This window comes from Erithacus rubecula (genome assembly GCF_903797595.1).
Source record: "Erithacus rubecula genome assembly, chromosome: 4".
NCBI lineage: Eukaryota > Metazoa > Chordata > Aves > Passeriformes > Muscicapidae > Erithacus > Erithacus rubecula.
This window is the reverse complement of record NC_136686.1, coordinates 29,806,670-29,824,988: the sequence shown is the minus strand read 5'-3', so window position 1 is coordinate 29,824,988 and position 18,319 is coordinate 29,806,670. Positions and strand designations below refer to the sequence as shown.

Sequence of the window (18,319 nt, the reverse complement as noted above, 5' to 3'; positions counted from 1 at the left end):
GATACTTACTACTGGACAGACAGCATTTGCTGTATCTGACATGCAATATATTTCAGGAAAACAGTAAAGCACAGAGCCCAATTTAATGAGGAAAAGTCTTTCAAAATTACTCTTAAAGACACAGATGGTCCATCTGAAATGTATGTGCAGAAACAAGAAAAACAACAATGGGTCATATTGCACTGCTACTTTTGTGTGGGCTAGTGTGTGTGATTCCCAGCCTATAATAGAAACTTTACAGTGTGGTTTAGTGTTTATCTGCAAGGTGCTGAATACTAATTAATAGTTTAAAAGAGCAACCTGAAAACCCATATAACTGTTCCTACATCGGAGTGGAGTGGTTGTCACTGTCCCTGACAGCAATGTCCATTTCCAAAATGAAAGCATTAGATTTACTTAGCAATAGATTTACTTCCTGAATTACACAAAGATATTTCTCAACATTTTTTCTGAGCACTTGGGAGGGGGAATATCATACTATTCAGAGATATGGCAACCAGGTTACCTGCTTCCTGACAAGGAACAGTTTACACATTCCAGGTTCTTTTAATATCCATCTGCATAAAGGCCAAATCCATACAGTAATGAAGAGAGGATAAAGTAATCTGTATAGACCATAAGAACACATATATTGTATCATTTGCTCCTCTGACTTAATAAAATTACAAATTTTTATCTGCTTATTTAGACAGGACACTTGTCAATGGAGAAGGTTAGTGTTTTATCCTTACCTACTGTAACAGAAAAGGCTCATGATCAGTATTGTGCATCCAGATAGGTAAATCAGATGCTATCAAGTGTTTACACTGATAACATAATGCACATGGAAAGATGCTGGTAGCTCAGACTGCCTATAAAGCATTACTATGGCCATAGATAGTTAACAACAAATAGTCAAGGTAAATAAAGGCATCTCTGGTTTTCTGGTGTTCTCCTGCCATTCTGTTTATTAATATCTGGTTATGTACACAGGTTTCAACTACATCACTGCTCCCAAATTTACATTAGAATGTCAGTCAGATAAATTCCCACCTCCCAAACAAATAGCAAACCTGTGGAAAGGGATGAAGTATTCTTGCTACTGCTGGAATGTCAGCAACTCAATTCCCTGACCTTGTGGAAGGAAACACTCCTTGGATGGAGTAGGTAGTGCAGAGAAGAAATCCAGTTATAAAGTAATAGAAAAGAAACATCCTCTCCCAGGCAAAGGAAAGCATGCTGACACCAGTCAGTGGCAAGGACATGCTTCCCACTGCCCCATTCCTTAGGGTAACAGATTACAACAGCTGTCAGGTTAGCTGCTTTCTCTGTAAGGCAAGAACTCCAAACCAACCACACAGAATTTATATTATTTCTCCTCTACAAGCAATCTCAAGGTAAAGAACTACATTGCCAGTAACCATCTTCCAATGAAAACTCCACAGTTTAGTTTTTCAACTTTCATATGAAAATAGTTTCTATGAAAGACTAAAAATCACTCTGAACACTTTGAACAGGACATTAATAGCCACTGAGATTTTTTAAGCCCTTGGAAAACATGGCTATGCATAAGACTAAGAATGTTAGAGCACACAGAATATTCCCTCCAGAATAAATTCTCACATGGCATATAAAATAGTGCATCACTATGCAGAATTAAGGTTTTTGACACAAGCTACTTTTCTACACTGAAAACAGAGTACCAAAGACAAAGCATGTGCCCACAGCAGTTTTCCTTCAGCAGGACAGGGATCAAGGACAGCCACAAGAAAAGATGAGTGTGAACATGAAGGGAAAGAAAACTTGTCTCCTCTTACAACTGCACAGCTCTGCAGAGTCCTGAGACTGCCAAAGATGAAGAAGCCACATCCCTGTGCCTTGCATTCACTCCTACATTCATCCTACTCTAAAAAAGCCACAGGGTTTGTAGGTTATGATTACATCTTTTATTAAACCAACACATATAATGAACTAGTATATTGATCTAACACTGCTATCTCTGCATCCAACAAGATGCTACTTCTGCAGCCCTCATCTTGGACAGGGGAACAGGATGACAAAGTCTGACACTTTAAAAATTCAGTAATTACTGACTGATATATTAAAGGTGCTATTTATAGCTTATATTCAGCAGTTGATACAAAGCTACTGTCCCAAATTTTTATCACCAATAAAGATAAATCTATCTTGGAGTGCACATAATAATTAAAATTAATAGTAATTTACCTTGCTATTCTCAGTGAACAGCAAAAGGAGAAACATTGTAGTTTGGAAAGCAAATAGAATTAAATCAACTACATCATGGCAGAGAAAACCAATACCTTAACTATGGGGGTGGGAGGAGTAAAAGATCTTTAGAATACTCTTTGAACATACACACTGTAGGTTATGCACTATAACAAAGTCTTTTCAGCCCAGGTAAAAAAAAATACCAGAGCCTTCAGCATACTATAACTGAACAGTAAAATAAGCATCTTGCATCAGTTTAAACAGGATCAAAAAAATCCCTGAAGTATCTATTATACAGTCATTACACAGTGTCTGTAATAGGTAGCATTATCATTGCTGAACATCTCAACTACATCTGTTTCCTATTTAAACATGTTTACAAATTTTGCTCTTTTCTCACAGATCAACACAAATTTGGGATATAGGTGGCAAAATTCATTACATGCAGGTATGCAAATATTGCCATGTATTTTAGGCAGAACTGGAGTGTACTGCTAGAATTCCTTACCACTATGCACTTTGCACATAAAAAAATTAATTTAGAACTGAAAAGTTTAGTTTACTGCTATCCACAAAACATAAGATCTGCTTCTCAACTTTCATCAACCTCTAAAAGTCATTTTGTCTTTCAGAATCATTTTCTTATACTAATTATCTATGGAAGGATTACAATGTAGAATTGAACATACATAAGTAGCCTTTCCTCCACTTTTCCAAAAAGTTTACACTTGTTACAAATTTTACACTTGAATTTTTAGACAAAGACCATATTATTTAAATTTTATTTTCAATATATCTAGCAGCAGTAAAATACAGATTTGATTCACTGATAAATTATGTAAGAGGGAACCAAACAACCCACAAGAGAAAACACCTTTTTATGTTCAACAGTTCCAAAAAAAATTAAAAAAAAATAAAAAAAAAAAATTTCATACAAATCTATGTACTCAGATGAAGAGTTTGTCCCTCATCACCTCTGCTCTAGAATACAATGCCAAAATTTTGTTTGCAGATCACTACTTCTCCAGTAGCCACTGAATATTTTAGCATTCTGACCATTTAGCTGGCACCTAGATGGTCCCAGGCAGGACAGGGTTTTTTTGGTTTTTTTTTTTTTAACAGTAGCCAGGAAGGAGGCAGTGCTATGACACAGAGGTTATTCTAGACTATCTTCCAGGGATGGGAGAGTCCATCCCTTTTGGGTGACACAGTATGGTGGAGGGAAGTGAAGTACTGTCAGGGGTTTCCCAGGATGAGCAATCACTTGTGAATCATTTGCCTCTTTCTTGTGCCCTATGTCATTGGTATACTGCTCCTACTGTTCCATGCCTTATCTCACTGCTGTTTCCAGTAAATTCTTATCCCAACACATGGTCTTTACCTTTTGTGCCTCCAGTTCTCCTCCACAGCCTGCTGCAGGGGGAGGGAGGAATGAGCAAGCTACATGTGGTTTGGAGTATTTCAGTGGAACACTAAGCTGAAAAAACCCATTTCTACAGCACAACACACATGTAACTACTCACTACACCTGTCAGCCCAGCTATCCAGCACCCACAGTAACCCACAGTTCATCCTTAACCAATTAAGTTACCACCCATGGAGAGAAACCAAGAAAAGGTCAGCACAAAGAATGAAGTACCTTTGCATTCCTCCAGGCCAAAATTAGTGTATGATTATTTGCATTATGTCTGCTGAACTTCTCTGACTGACAAGGAACCAAAGAGCAGTACTAGACACACAAAAAGCTCACTCAAGCACTTCCTTAACAGACTCTATAAAGGTGTACAAACACATGTATTTGTTTATCAATCCCCAATTAGTTCTACTTTTAAAGTGCCATCAACCCCCCACAAGTCTTAAGAGTCAAAAGAATGGTAATTATTGTCCAGTGCTTTGTTCTTAAAGGAAATTCAAGTCCTAATGCACTGAAAAATGACACGTCCTTCAGAATTCATCTAACAGCAATGCTAACATAACAATGGGTTACTTTAAAAACACTTTTCTAATTACTCAGAATTCCCAAACCTGAGAAAGAATACCTGCAAAGTCTAGAATAACTAGTGTAAAGGACATTATCTATTGCTACAATGCAAAGATGAAGATAATTGCTAGGACCAGATTTCCCTTCATTCTCCCGAGACTCTGCAGAAGATATGAAACACCATTACAATGTTCAACATCTAATTTTATCTTTCATTAGGGGCTCTATTCATAGTCCTGATCATGACACTGAAGCTACCTAACAGTCTTAGACTAAATTCTGACTTAAGATAAATCAAAGTGCATTTGCAGTTACAAACTAGAGAAATTATTCTGGATTATCAAAATTGTGCCTTTTAGCCAATACAAGTAAAGTATGTTACTCCTGCCTTCTACATAGACACTACAACAGAAACAAATATTTAGCCAAATACAGAGTTGTTACTATTCCTGGGGCTTTGGACACAAGTACCTAATCTGAAGGACAAACAAGAAAAAGTCTCCAAGGGAGATTGAAATAAAAACACCCACAACCACCCCACACATACAATCCAGCACAACTTCAGTATTAAACCACTTTTATACCAACACACTCTGTCTGACAACAGCTGTGGAAGGGAAATGTCTGCAACTGCAGTACCATGGACAGTGTATGGAAAAGTTGATAGAATCATACAAGAAGCTGAGTTGGAACACCCATCAGGTGTACTTTGTAGCCAACCCTGGTAACCCTGGTATTTTCCCATTCCTTTTTGAGCATTTCATCACTGAGTTTTATAAGCAACCACCTCAAACTTAAGGAAGATAAACATCCTGTGTTCACTGCTAGAGATTCAGAGATTCTGCATTACATCTGTAAGCTTCAGCATTTATATCAAGGAGTACCTTTAAATACAGTTTCCTGCATTTCCACTGAAACACCACTATCTGCTTTAAGCCTATTGACACAGAATCACAGAATGTCATGGATTGGAAGGGACCTTAAAGATCATCTAGTTCCAACACCCCTGCCGTGAGCAGTGACACCTTTCACAACAGACCAGAATTACTTAGAATTCCATCCCTCCTGCCCTTGAGTACTTCCAGGGATGGGGCATCCACAACTTCCCTGGGCAACCTGTGCCAATGCCTCGCCACCCTGACAATAAAAATTTTTTTCTAGTATCTAAGCTAAACTTACTCTAAGTTTGACTGACACTATATGATGCTGTAAAACATCTCTCAGTCTGTTTTCTAGGCTCCCTTCAGGTACCATAAGGCTGCAATTAGGTCATGCCAAACCTTCTCTTTCCTGGGCTGAATAATTCCAGTTCTTTCAGCCTTTACTCAGAGAGGAGGTGCTTCATCCCTCTACAACTCTTGGCAACCTCCTCTGGACATGCATTTACAGGTCCATGTGCTTCCTGTGCTGGGACCCCAGAGCTGGATGCAGCACTGCAGGTGGGGTGCCACCAGAGCAGAGAAGCAGAAATCCCTCCCTCACCCTGAGGGAGGTCACCTCACCCTCACCCATGCTGCTCTGGATGCAGCCCAGGACACAACTGACCTTCTGGGCTGACTTCACACTGCTGGGTCATGTCCAGCCCCTTATCCACCACCATCCCCAAGTCCTTCTCAGCAGGGCTGCTCTCCATCTGTGCATTCCCCAGGCTGTGCTGATACCCAGGGTGGCCCTGACCCAGGTGCTGCACCTTGCACTTGGTCTTGTTAAATCTCATGTGAGTTTAGGCTCATCACTGATTTTTAGTTTCAAGCTCTAACATGGATAATTTTATACTCATGAAGCTCAGGATTATTAAAGTTTTTGCTACAGATTCACAGAATAATTCTGGCTGGAAAGGATCTCTATGGCTCTATTTTCAACCTCCTTCTCAAATAAAAATCAGAAAAATAACTCCATATTACACTGTGCTTTATCAAGCTGGGCATCAAAACATTCAAAGCTGAACACTGCAGAACCTCTTTCACCTGTCCCAATAATTCTCGCACTCCATAGAGAAACATGTTCATCTTAAATGAATTTATTCTAATGCACGTCTGCTGTCTCTTGCCTGACTTTCACACACTGCTCTAGCAAGCTTGGCTCAATATTCTCAATAGCATGCCCATAGGTACTCCAACCATTAGTTCCTCCTACTTCCCAAGGCCTGCAGCCTGAGGATGCATTTCCCTAACAGCAAACAGAATTTTTGCAAACTGTTACTTCTTATACACATTTGCTAGATTTAAAGTCTTCCAACACAAACACAAAGCTTTGATTCAAAGCAGCTGTTATCTTTATCCCTGCACTTCCCCAGATACAACTGCAGGAACTTACATGAAAATCTGCTCTAGCACAAGCTGAGTTATACACTGCCTGTCTGGGCTCACTATAACCCCTCTCTACGATGTATATCAACTCTAAAGAGAGCATCTTCTGTTCAGCCTGCAATTCTGTTTCTAAACTAGAATTAAAAGTTATGGATTAACTTTAAAAAGAAACATCACACAGTTGAATAAAGAGTTGTAGTTTTACAAGCTCATATTTACATACACACACAGATACAAAAAAAAAAAAAAAAAAAAAAAAAAGATGCCCTGAACTGAAGGGGAAAGAAAGGACCAAATCAGCAATCAAGCCTCAAAGATCAGAAATTTATCATGTAGGAGAATAAGAGTACACTAGCAGGATTGCTCTCTAAACCATCTTTGGTTTAGACAAAAACCAACAACAAAAAAGGTAAAAACATTAACAAAGACACCACAAGTACTCCAGCACTTGCAGCAAACTCCTGCTAAGGTATAGTACCCTGCCAACAATTACAGAAGTTTCTGTATCAGCCTTCCCAGTCCTCCAAAGTTACTTATCAGACTAACAATGAATATTTCAGGACAGTAACAGCCCTTCAGAAAAAGTCCCACACTCTTTGACAAAGCAAATAACATCAGGAATTATTAACCACTGGAAAAATTCATGTCATGTCAATAAATCCCAGGGCAAGGAGTGAAGAAAAAGAAGAAATGAATCCAAAGCTTTAATTCATACCTCCTATCATTAAGTGATATGTGTTCCAGCATTTTTTAAAAGAAAAGGCTGGGGGGAGATAGGGGGTGAGGGTGGGCTACAGGTACTGAAAGAAGCAGTCATGCTTCCTTAACAGAAAAAAAGCAATCTTCTCCACAGATCTCCATATTTCTCTTGACAACCCACATTCTGTATTTCATTTACAGTTGAAGGGGAGCAAATGCATCAGAAAAAAAAGTCTGTACTCCTCATCCAGCTTATGAAAAAAACAAAATAAACCTTTGCACAGGCTTAAAATCATTCCTCAGAATCCTTGAGAAACTACCAAGAAAGACAGGGAACAAGGAGGATTTGGTCAGCCTCTTCATCATCATCCTAAATCTTGTGAGACAGCAGCTACCACCCCCAGATTCACTCTCAGCCATCCACACTCAGTATCTTTAGTCACAAGTGGAAAAAAGCAAACTCTACTTTTGCAAAAAAAAAAAAAAAAAAAAAAAAAGTTTGCCCCTCAGTACAGAGTGAGAAGAGGCAAGGTGAATGAACACTGTATAACAGAACTTTAGCGGCTGAATAACTAACTGGGGTCCCCAGCATAATAAATAGAGGAAACAGTTTCAGCAGGTGCAGAGGAGGGCCACAGATGAGCAGAGGGCTGTATTATCTTTCCTATGAGGTTGAGGTTGCTCAGCCTGCAGAAGAGAAGGCTCCAGGGAGAGCCTTCCAGTACCTAATAGGGGGCCTACACAAAGTATGGGGAGGGACTCACCAAGTGAAGTGATAGGACAAGGGGTGAAAACTTTGAACTGAAAGAGAATAAATTTAAATTAGATGTTAGGGAGAAATTCTTCACTACAAGGGTGGTAAGGCACTGGAATAGGCTATCCAGAGATGATGTTTATGTCCCATCCCTGGAAGTTTTCAAGGCCAGACTGGATAGGGCTTGGAACAACCTGGGTGAGTGCAAGGTGTCTATGCCCACAGCAGGGGTGTTTGAGTGAGGTGATCTTTAGGGTCCTTTCCAAACCAAACCATTCTGTGATTCTTTCTGTGATATACTTTCACTTTAGTCTTAAGTCAACACAGAAATGCATTAGAATTTTATTGCATCTAGGTGGTGTTCAAGGCAGAAAACCAAAATACTACAAATCAAGGCTATGATCCTACAAACACTTAGGTAGTAAACTTTACTCAATGGAATAGATCTGTTGATGATAATGAAGTTAGAGAACATGTTTGAAACAGAGAAACATTGCCTACATTTGCAACACTAGCTTCAGAAATATAAGTTTTGTTATAACAATTTCCTACCATGAGCACTGCTCTTACACAATATAATAGCCTTAATATGTAAATACACAAGGCACAGTGGAACTGTAAAAATACAACAGAAGTTCAATATATACAAACCCACTTCCACTTTAAAGAGAATAGTTACACCAAGGTACCTACAGCCAGAATTTTTAAAGAGTGAAAAAGTAAGTGAAGCATTAGCCCCTGTAGCTAGTAACTGCAAAACCCAATGGAAAAAAATAAATGAGTGAACCATTTCAGCTTTTTCTTGATGTGTATCTGGGAGGTAAAGCCAATTCCAAATATAGCATGCATCCTGTGCTAAAATTTGTGGCACTATCTGAAAATAGGTGGAAATGAGGCCTGTTTCTTGTTTCATGCTGAGAATGACAAAGGGTGAAGCTTCTCTAAAATCTGAAATTCTCTAGCACAATTCAAGGCAATGAAGTATCTTTTTTAGTAATTAATAAAACAGTTGGATAACATAAAAGGTACATCTAATTAAAATGCAGGAGCAAATAAATCCAATGAGCTATCAGTTAAGCTACTAGCTGAAGAAAGATCAGCTTGGGAGTTCAGTATGAAAAATAAGAATGCTATGCTTAAGACATAATCTGCTCAGACAAGAGCAGGATGCTTTTTCAATAACATGTACTGACATCTGAGTCAACAGAAAATGGTAAAAACATCTACCATGTCACAGTCACACTCAATCCCAGTTTGGAGCTGGTTTGGCTTCTACAGAGAATACTTAGCATTTTACTCTACTTTCCATCCTGTAATTTAAAAAATGAGATTTATTTCAAAAAGCAAACAATTCATTTCATGAGAAGCACAGAAAAGTTTCGGAGAGTCAAAGAACCTTCTTATCACTCATATTCCACATACCTGCTAGAAATCCAGAAAGATAGTTGCTTTGTACAATATTCACCCACACCATAAAAACTCATTCCCACATATCTGGTACACAAGCTACAACTGCCTACTTCTTTTAAGGGAAACACATATTTGTTACTAAAAAACAAAGTTGAGAAAGATCAAGACCTGCATTGAGGGAAGCACCTTTATCCCAGTGAGGAACAGAACACAGAGAACTGCTTGAAGATGATCTATATGCTGTAGTAAACAAATTTTAGCAACAGACACATATAAAGCAATTTCTTAGAAGAAAAAAGGGAGAACAATGAGAAGTAACAGCATCAGCTTCCAGAAATTTAAGCAGAATGGGTAGTATTGGATTTATTCAATTCCATCTACTGCTGCCTCCACTACCTGGAGCGGCATTAACTCATTCAGGTGAAGTTAAGGAGTCATTTGGTACATATGAAGTACTGAAGAAATCCCAAACAATTTGTCAGACTGCAACAAATATGTTATAAAAAGCACAGAAGTTCAGGTTGACTGCAAATACACTTGCTCAACATACCCTTTAAATACTGTGATTTTTTTAATACTAAGAGACAGGTCTGAGGTTTTACCAACCAAGAGCAGCTGAATGCAGCTCCTTTGGAGAAGCCAAAGCCCCTATGAGATGCACACTAACCAAAATCCATAAGAAAACTCAAACAACCACCTTAAGAGAACAAATAATTGGCTGACAGATTTAAGTTCCTTTAAAACTAGAAGAAACAAAAAACAAAATGAAGACACTAAGAATGCCTCAAAAACATTTATGCTGATGTCAGCTTTGACAGGATGTTCTTCGATATCTGACTTTATATTTAGCAAATAAAAAAAACCCCTCAAAAATCCAAATAAAACACAGAGTGACACTGAGTCCATCTCCTTCCTTATACCTTCATATACTATATTATTTTCTAGAGTCCATCACAAGTCCCAGGAAAACACAGTACAATCAAAAGATGCTGCACTGCACTGCTGTAGAGGTTACCTTCACCATGCTTTCAGAGGTGGCACACACTGAATACAGCAGAAACAGCAGCTGGTAATAACTGGCTCATTTGTTAAGAGCGGATGACTACAGCACTGCAAATGCTGAAAGGAACCTGACCCTCCCTCTCACCTCATTACACCAAATTACGTATGTTTGAAAACAAATTTTGCTTCACTTCTGGTCAAAAATTTATACATAAGTGCAAAGAATAAAAAAAAAAATCCTCACAGTAACTGGTAATAATTATAAGTAGAGACAGAATAACCATTTTACTCCAGAACAGCCTGTTTTCTGACTCTTCACTTTATTTATACTCTATACAACTCTCAAAGAATAAAAGCCATGTGCCACTCCCTATAAAGATGGTTGTACCATGTTGTCTTTTTGGACAGAGAAGTCAAAAGCAAATAGCTGATTTCCCAGGAAAAGACACTACAGAACCAATTCTAAGCAGCTTCTGCCCAAGGTATTGGTGTTTTCTCCAGACTGTCAGAGTCATGTGGTCACACAACACAGCTGGCTCTCACCAAATTTTACTGTGCTATGCATTTATACCTTACTAACCAGAGGAAAAGGTCTCAAACAAGGTATGCCTCTGCCCCACCTCCAGAGAATCACAAGTCTCAAGGTAAATCAGAATGAGACCATGAACAAAAAAATTTAAGAAATTAATGTCTCTAGAAAGGCTCAATGAGAGGAGGAAGCCATTACACTGGTGAAAACATAAGAATGGACATACCTTGAAGTATGCTTACAATTCTAACTACTATTCAAGACTCAAATGAAACTGTAATCCAGCCAGATGATAACACTACCCATGTGCAGGAAACAGCCTGATATAAGAGCTGCTATTCCCTTAAACTTCCCAGCAGTTCTTCCATATTTTCAATGTACACTTAACGGTTATGTAAAGGAAAACCAGCAATCATCTTCTGGCTTCAGATTTGCCACCTATACTCTAGAACCAGTCTGCCACTAACTGTGAAACCACATTAATATGTTAAATATACACTTTACTAAATGAAAGGATTAGCAAAGGAGCTCTCAAAGATGGGAGGAAGCATTAACTTCTGACGTGGTTCCTCAGTTATAAATTATTTGACCCTTAACCTAGGATGAAGTTTCATAAAAGGGAAGATTACCTTCTTAGGAAAAGGGATTCAACATGCTAAATGATCAACAGAAACACATGCAAGAGGGCTCCTTCAGAGGAGCAGCAGTTACATGATAAATGGCAGTAAGATTAAGTCACTAGACAAATTGGATTAATGCTACTGGGCCTCCCTCATTCAGACCAACGCATTTAACAGATCTTCAGGAGTATAGGAGCCCCTACAGTTCACACTGATTGAAGGAAATGCATCCAAATTAACTATTGGGCATGCTGACCTATAAATACTAATTTTGACCTAGCAAGTTTTGGCCTTTTATTTTATGCTAGTTTAAAAGCTCTCAGGGGACCTTTTATGAATGAGATACTGAAGACTAATTCTAGATTTCATTCAATAAAAAAAAAAAAAAGTCACATGTCACGAAGCAGCAGCTATTCAAAGACAGGGAATAGCTTCTATTTTTGCAATGTCCAACAGCCCAAGGTAATATCTACAGATCAGAGAGAAGCTTTAGGTCTTTAACTGACAGGCACAGCTATAGCTACACATACCTATCTTCATTCATTATATCTGGAGAGAAGACAGAGAAAGACAAAAAAGTAGCTGAATACTTTCTCCCCACATCTAGTGATTATTGCTATATACTTCTTCCCTATCCTGCTTTTCTCTAATTCTAGGTTGTAGTAGAACACAAACTCTGAACAACAGTCACCACATGCTTACCTATCTGGGACATAACCTTCATCAAAACTTCTACCACAAACTCCCTGAGGTAGGCAGTTCCAAAGCACATACAAATATAATTACTTCCTCCCAGGCCTACACTCAAATTCTGCTGTTTTGTTTTTTTTAAGATAGCAACTTACTGTAATGTAATAAGAGACAGGTTTAGAAATAACAAAACTACTCCACCTGCAACTACAATATTTTACACTCAAGGTGTCTTAGCTTATGTATCTTGCAATTTAAAATTAATATACACTATTCAAGCAGGATCCACATTAAATCCAGACAGGTGAAAGAAACTAAACTAAAATATAACATGAAGCCTGCTTTCAAATAAATCTCATGTGTTGAATTCAGTGCTCCTGAAACAAATTAACCTGAAAAATTGTTAGCAAGTCTTCCTATGTAGTGTATTTTATTTTACCAGGGGTAAGATTGCTACCCTTTTAGTTACTACTTCTGCATATCAAATCTTATATGGAAGAAAAGATTTGAGAACATCCACACTGGGAAAAAATAAATGCATCTTCTGTTAAGTAAGGAAAAGATTAGGGCTCAGCAGTCTGAAACATAAGCACTCAACCACAAAAAAGGCCTAAAAATGGGCAAAAGTAAAACCTGGGATGAAGTGCTACTTGAAAATCACAGTACACACATCTATCACATTTTCTGGCCATCCCTGCAAAGCTCATGTGATTCTGTTCTGAATTTGAAGAACCATTAGAAGTGAAGACAGAAGTGTGCTGACATTTTTGCATCTTCTTTCACTTAATTTGTTTTGAAAACAGAAAACAAAAAAACAAACCCCAACAAAACAAAACCACCACTCTAAATTTCTAGTGCTAGAAATTGATACTTGCAATCAAATACCAAATATTGTAGTATCACCTTCCAGCAATGAAAGACTGCTAAGCTGAGAAAAGTAAAATACTCGAAGGCCAGAAAGGGACAGTACAAGAACCTGCACTACAACAAGGGACCTTCCATGTCACAACCAAGATATGCAGAAGTACAATTACTTCACATCAGATTTCATAGTCAGTTTAACCCACTTCATATTAGGCATCTATTGCTCTCAAGACAACAGTAAGATAGAAGAAACAGATGCTGGGATCACAGTATGTTAGAAAGCTACTCACAGACAGATGAAGTCTTCCACACTTCCCTTGCAAGAGAACAGAACCCGATCAAAATCAGACAGCACTGATCAGAGAACAAGCCTTAGCAAAGATCCAAGCTCCCTTTTCACAAAGTTCACTAGCACGTTTGCTTGATCTCTACATTCACCTTCATTTTTAACGCAGTGAATAAAGGATTAAGAAATCCCCCTTATGCTGATCCCAACTTATTTTTCCCCAATCTGAAAACCAGCAGCAGATGAAATAGCTTAACAAAAATACACTAACAACTGATGAACCATTATGAAATCCAACACTAACATATTCTGCTCCAGAATAAAAACATAGTAGATAGCTTTCAGGATACACAGAAAAGGATGAGAAGTGTAATTCCCTTGGCCTGTATTTGTCTTGATAGCTTTGGATGCAGGCTTCCTCAAGCTGCACATGCATGAGATTTATAAATACCTTATTTTGTACATATATGTTTAGAAAACACTTGCAAGCCCTATTTTACATGATGATAGACTCCTACTAGAAATACCTCAGAGTTGTCAAGTTTCCAGAAATGGCAAGTGGAAGGAAAGAAAATAAAACCTATCACCACAAAACTTACTTGATCTTAGTACTCTGTGTAAATCACTAATGTAAATACTAATTATTCCCCTTCAGCTGATGGAGTCGGTCTAGTAACAGTTAATCAGAAGCCAAAATCATGTATTCTGAATACTCACTAAATCTGTATAATCTTGAACACAATTTTGAAATAAGGAAACTATGAAGATTCTCATACAAGACAAATGCCATCTGAAAAAACCAAGCACATCAAAGTTTCTAATGTAGCAGAAAAAAAACCAAAACATTTTGGTAAAAACATGCACCTAACTGATCCAGTTTAATGCAAGAATGCATACGTGCTTTCACTTAGAGATGTTATATTCCTATTTCCTGCTAGACACTTGCACTGCCCTCCCAATTTATTTACAGGAAGAACCAGAAGGCCTGAGCAGCAGCTCAAGCCATGTCAAAACATTTGCTGCTATGCTTAATTTTCCAAGTCCAGAAAAGTGTTTACACTTGTTAAAATGTTAACCAACCTTCTGAAAAGAATAAATTCATAGACTAATCTCCAAGATACAGGAGAAGGCAGCCCAGAGGGATGGGGAGTATTGATTAATAAAGCTATAGCTCTTCATACTCTTACCATCCAATAAAAAGGGGACAAAGCAGGTAGAAAGATACACACTGGGAAAAAAAAAAAAAAAAAAAAAGCAAGCATGAACATCTTTTAAGAGAAAGTATTTAGGACATTGAAGCAAAGTAAGTTATGCAGTCTTTCACATATGCACTTAGTCAAGTTATCTCAGCAATAGAGCATAACTGTAAGTGGGACAAGAGGTAGTTTGTACAACCTAAGGCACTATTCACCGTGTGAAAGTTTAGGAACCCTTGACCCTAGCAGTCTTGCTGAGCAAGTAATTTCCTTTCAGCATGTGTTAAGGCCTATAGATCAGCCTCATCTTACCAGAGCAACCGAGGCCCAAGATGCAATCTATGATCAGCCACTTAACAGTTACACCTCTGCTTACAGAGCGCCCTATTTGAAATCTCATCTGTTTCAAAGAGGCAGGTGAGATTTTGAGAAATAGTAGCCAGAGTTAAGCCTTCAGGGCCCATACTTAGGATCTCAGTCAGAGCTATTTCAAAAACATTCAACTCACAAAGAATACCCTAACTTTTATGAACAACAGCTATGAAGGAAAACATGTATTTCTACATAAAGATTACTTTCAACTGAGCGAAAAAGGTCACTTACTTATGTATACTCTCTCACCAGCTTTTTTAACCCAAGTTCTTTATTTAGTGGGCACTCTAAGGATGTTCTTAAATTTTCTGAGGTACCAAGAAACTAGTAGAGCACTATTTCTGACAGACACTCACCACTCTTTCTCTGTAAAGAGAAAAACTGTTAGGATCCTTCAACACACCTAATTTTAAAAGCTAACAAAGAGACACCTGAAGAAACATGCAAGTCAAAAGAAGATCTAATTTTATCACTGCATTCCTCCTTTCCAAAACAATCCTTTCACCTAAAATGAACTTAGTTTGCAATTCAGCCACGTTTAACTGCCAAGCATTTCTAAACACTTGCATGTGTTCATCTTGTTTATGAAATGGAAACTCTATCACAGAATTCCAAAAGCCCAAGGTGCAGCACAGCTGAATCCAAGACCATGAGTTAGATCACTACATTATTACAGTGGTGCTATGAAACTAGCAGTATATTTGATTATTTGCAGGCCATCAGAAACTAATTCACCCTCTTAAGTCAAACAGCTGTTTTATTCCCTGCTCTTCGTAAGTTTGTATTTTATTTTTTCTCTTTCTTTTTAAAGCAGTGAAAGGGGTTAGAAAAAAAAAATCATTCTTCTACATATTCATCTTTCAGTATGTGTGCTCTTCTGTTAGTGCCAGACACCGTGTTTACATGAATATGAAGTCAAAGTACAGGGATGTTCAAGACATTTCAAAACTAAAACAAAATACAGACAGTTAAAACACAGTGAGTTAGAAACCTATACAGGCTCAGCAAACATGTGACTGGCCAACATTAACTTCTAAAACTTTTGGACAGGAGTAAGCCAACATCTGCAGGTCTAGAATTTCCACAGCTTTAACCAGCTAATAGGTTTTGCTTACATTAACACATGCTCTGGAGAGAACTGCTTCTCCTATGAACGGCATACTTGGTATTACCACATTGACAAAAGCATACAAGCCATGGACAATTAAATCCTTTCTGGTATGGTAACAAAGTATTTTAAGATAACTATCTAGTGTATTTTCCCTCCCCTTTCCTGTACATACAAAGGCACCGGCTGCTCACTTTTAAACTGGCAGGTAGAGCTGTAGGACCGTCGCTAGAAGCAGATGAGCACCCATACACAGCCTTGTCTTTTACTTCTGCTAATGCACAAAATGGAAAGAGCTTCTTGGATTTTGCAAGCAGGAGACAGAAAGTTACATACCGGTTGTTTTACTGACAGACAAATCTCAGGAGGTTGCACGGACTGTCCAAAATAACACCAAAAATAAGAGGCTGACATTCACCAGCTGTTTGCCTCTCCCTCAGGGAAAAAGTGCATATCACAAGAAGAAATGGAGTCTGGCTCCAGGGAAGAGGAAGAAGGGGAGAGAGGAAATTTCCACGCAAATTCTAAGTGAATCACGCCGCGATGCCTGCGCCTGGCCGCGCCGGCCTGCCCCGGCAAATGCAAGCGGTTCCGGGGCCACCGTCCCTCCGCCAGCCCGGCCGGTGGCCCTGCCCGGCCCGGCCCGAGGGCTTCCCCGCGCCAGGGGAGGGGGTGGCGGCGAGGAGGAAATAAATACAGGCTCCTCCGGGCAGCAGCACGGAGGGAGCCCCTTCCCCGGCGCCCCCGGGCAGGAGGAGCCGCCCGCTCGCCCCCGCGCCCTCCCCTCACGGCCCGGTGCCCTCGGCGCCCGACAGCGGCCCGGCGCGTCCTCCGGTCGCCGGGGCTGCACCGGCGGGTGGGCTGCGGCCTGCGCCGTCCCGGCGAAGCCTCGGCGCTCTCGTAGTCAGAGCGGCCCGGCTCCCCCCCGCCTCCTCCTCGTCTCTCCTTCCCTCCCCGGCCCGGCCTTCAGCTCGCACTCACCCGCCTTCCTCCTGCCTGCCCGGCCCGCGGTGCGTGTGCGCGGCTCTCCCTCTCAGGCTGCCCGGCGCGGCGGGGGCGGCCGGGCGGGTGGGTGAGTGAGTGAGCGTGCGGGAAAGGAGGCGAGGGGAAAAGGAGGAGAAGGGTGGGGAGGGAAGGAGAGAGGCGGCGAGGAAGGAGAGAAGCGGAGGGGAGAAACCCGCAGCGGTGCTCCTGGGGCGGGACGTGCGGCGGCGGCCGGTCGGGCGCTCGGGCGGCTGCTCCGACGACCTTTACGCGAGGGACGGGCAATCTCCGAGCTCGGGGCGCTCCGCTGCCAGCCCGGCCACCATCTTACATTGGGGAGACTTGCTCCGGACGCCGCCCCCGCTGCGCGTGCGCTGCCGGCAGTGGGCGGGGAGCGGCGCGGGAGGGGGGACGGGGCGCGACGGCAGCGGCCGCGACGGCGCGGGGCATGACGGGATTTGTAGGCGGCGGCGGCGGCCCGGGCAGCGCGGGAGGAGGCGGTGGCGGTGGCGGTGGCCGGTCCGGCCCTACCGGCGCACGGTCTTCTTCCGCCAGGCCGGGCATCCCATGCTCTCTGCCGGGCAGGACCGTTCCAGCGCCCTGCTGCGGGGAGTTCCCGTCCCTAAGCTCCCTGCAACTTCAGCCACCTGTTGCTGGACATTAAACCGCGCGGTTTTCAAGCGTTGGGTTGATTTAATTTTTTTTTATCCCTGTCATTGGTATTGCTTTGTGGTTTTTTTCCCCTGCCGGGTGGAAGCGATCCCCTACACCTCCCGTCGGAGTTTGTTGGCTACAGTGTCAGGGGAGCGGCGGTCAGCGGCTCGGTCGGGGCTGGACGCGGCTCCCGCCGCAGCCGCCAGGGCAGCTCTGCATACGCCTGTTCTGCTAACAGTGGAACTGGTGTTGACATAGCTTATCTCCTTCCTAAAACAAGCTAATGTTACCTTGTGCATATTACATTTTAGACGGATATATGCATCTCCCCCACAGGAAAACTCTATAAATTAACTTTACTACTTCTTGCTGCAGGCAAGACCCAGGTCTGCATAAAAAGATATGCTATTCTCAGCATAAGTCTTGACATGTGAAATCAAGGTTATTCAGAAAACAAAACATAAAATGGAAAGTAAACACCTATACATGTGAGAAGTTCTGTTTCTCTGCATATATCTTAGACTATAACATATACTTAATATATTAATGTAAAAGTAGCTAGTTAGCATGTGTTAATCAAATTCAGGTGAATGTATGAATATAACAATGTATTTCTCAAAAACTTTATTATTTTCACATTTTCCTATCAACCG

General features: G+C 40.6%; 1 protein-coding gene across 4 annotated transcripts in view; it reads right to left on the bottom strand.

Moving 5' to 3' along the window:
* CNOT4 (CCR4-NOT transcription complex subunit 4) overlaps positions 1-17,442 on the bottom strand; it is a 75,940-nt gene extending 58,498 nt beyond the window's left edge. For 3 of the 4 annotated variants that reach the window (XM_079304530.1, XM_079304529.1, XM_079304531.1), the window contains exon 1: positions 17,010-17,372. The gene's annotated coding sequence lies outside the window, so the exon portion shown is untranslated. Of the gene's footprint in view, positions 1-17,009 lie in introns of all 4 variants that reach the window. The other variant, XM_079304528.1, reaches the window with a different exon arrangement.
* Positions 17,443-18,319: the final 877 nt, after the last annotated feature.